Source organism: Oratosquilla oratoria, chromosome 1 (genome assembly GCF_046742065.1).
Source record: "Oratosquilla oratoria isolate Oo_2021 chromosome 1, ASM4674206v1, whole genome shotgun sequence".
NCBI classification, from domain to species: Eukaryota; Metazoa; Arthropoda; class Malacostraca; order Stomatopoda; family Squillidae; genus Oratosquilla; species Oratosquilla oratoria.
Genome location: NC_134777.1, coordinates 22,228,762 through 22,231,261, shown reverse-complemented (window position 1 = coordinate 22,231,261; position 2,500 = coordinate 22,228,762).

Sequence of the window (2,500 nt, the reverse complement as noted above, 5' to 3'; positions counted from 1 at the left end):
ATATATATATATACATATATATATATATGTGTGTGTGTGTGTGTGTGTGTGTGTGTGTGTGTGTGTGTGTGTGTGTGTGTGTGTGTGTGTGTGTATGGTGAGGGATTGTTTAGATTCTGTTGAAGACAGAATCACAGGACAATTTTATTCAGGTGAAAGTCAATCTACTTGACTTGTTTGGGTCGTGTTCAGCAAAACCAAGTTCGATCAGAAATTCCAATTCCAGCCCAAATAAAGTCCTCGCAGTGCAGTATCAATCTCAGTAGACTTGAAAAGATCTTTTTGTTATTGAAATAAGTTTGGAATATTTCTCTTTTGTTGCAATAATAAGTTTGAGATCATTCTTAACGTGTTGGTAAAACATGAGAACAAGTTTGCAGTAGCAGTAAGACAATATAAAGATTAAATCTTAGGTCTTAATGTAAAGAATTTTTTCTGGTGTCTGATGAAAGTTGAAGAAAGTTTCTTGTACTGGTGGGCAATGACTGAGAAAAGGTTTCTGGGGATTGGGGGAACTTGAAGAGTTTCTAGTGGTTGGGAGAGGCTAGAAAAGGAGTTTATGACTTTTGAAGTGTTTTAAGGGTCTAAAAATGGGTCCTTTCTTTGAGAGGTAGTTAAGCTGGAGGAGGACGGAGGAGGGGAGGGAATAGGAGGAGGAGAAGGAGGAGGAGGAATAGGAGGAGGAGGAGGAGGAGGGAGAGGGGGGAGTGAATATGGAATTGGACGTGGAGAAGAGGAAACTGAAAGAAGAGGTGAGTTATGAAATTAAAGGTAACGATGGTTATAATGATGGTAGTGGTAGAGGCTGTGTTAATGGTGGCTCTGGTGGTGGTAGTTTCGGTGATGACGGTGATGATGATGAGTTTGATGGTGGAATTCATAGTGATAAAGATGACAATGATGATGATGATGAAGCGATGACTATGACGCGACGACGACGACGACAATGACGACGATATATTACGACGACAATGACGACGATATATTACGACGACAATGACGAAGACGATGATGACGTTGATAATGACTATGACGACGAGATATTACAATGACAATGACGAAGACGATGATGACGTTGATGATGACTATGACGACAATGACTATGATTTAGAGTGGGACAGTAGAAGACAATGACATCATAAAAGAAATAATGCATTTAGGGCAACTAGGTAACCAATAATAATGACCTAAAAAAATTATGTGTTATGATAATTTTATTACAAAGCTTGTAAAAGAAAATACCTCAGGAAGGTCCATTTGAAAGGGGAGGACAGTGTGGCCATACGGAGTTAGATGAAGACAAGGAGGAGGATACGTTTTAGAGGAAAGTGGAAGAGGGAATATGAGGGAGAGGAAAGGCAACCGAAGTGAGAGAGAAAAAGGAGGGAAACAAGGAGGATGAAGAATAGAGGGAGGAAAATTATATGGTGAAAGAAGTAGTAATGATAGAATAGTAGATGAAAAGTAGATGATGAAGTATGAAGAAAGGAAAGAGGAAGAAGAGGAGGAAAACAAGAAAAATGACGATAATGCGCGGGATTGGATGAGGAGGAGTAGGAGATGAGAGAAGATGGCAAGAAGTCGGATTAAGAATGGAGAGACAGAAAACGGGACGGGACATGCATGGAGGAAGGAAGGGAGGAGGAGGGAGGAGAAGCAGATTGCAATGGTGCGGGAAGGTACGTGTTGAAACAAGACACAACAGCCCAGGCTTAGGACTGCCGTGGTGTAAAGAGAACCGGCTGAGGCTACTTGATGGGATCCAAATTGTCAAGTGGGGGGAGGAGACTTCTGTAGTACTCCCAATTCTGGTTCTCGTGAGAAGAATGTTTTTGTTGCATAGGATGGTTTTACTCTGGTTGTATTCCGGGCAGAACTGATACTGTATAGAAATAGATGTATACATTTATGAATATTCACTCATGCATGTCAACATTAATCTTGTGCATAGAGAATATTTAGTCGCCTGTTAACTATTCGCAGATTTCTATGTCTACATATATTGCACGCACGCACACACACACACACACACACACACACACACACACACACACACACACACACACACACACACACACACACACACACACACACACACACACACACACACACACACACACACACACACACACGCTCGCGCGCGCGATATGTATACATATATATATACATATATATACATATATATATATAAATATATATATGTATATATATACAGTATACATATATATGTATATATATACAGTATACATATATATGTATATATATATATATATATATATATATATGTATATATATAGTATATATATATATATACATATATATACACAGACAAATATATATATATATATATATATATATACATATATATATATAATGTATATATATATATATACATATATACACATATATAGTCCCTGGATATGAACCCTATTGAAAACCTCTGGGGCATATGAGACCGACAACTTCGGAAAAAGAACAGGAAGAAGCCATCTTCAAATCC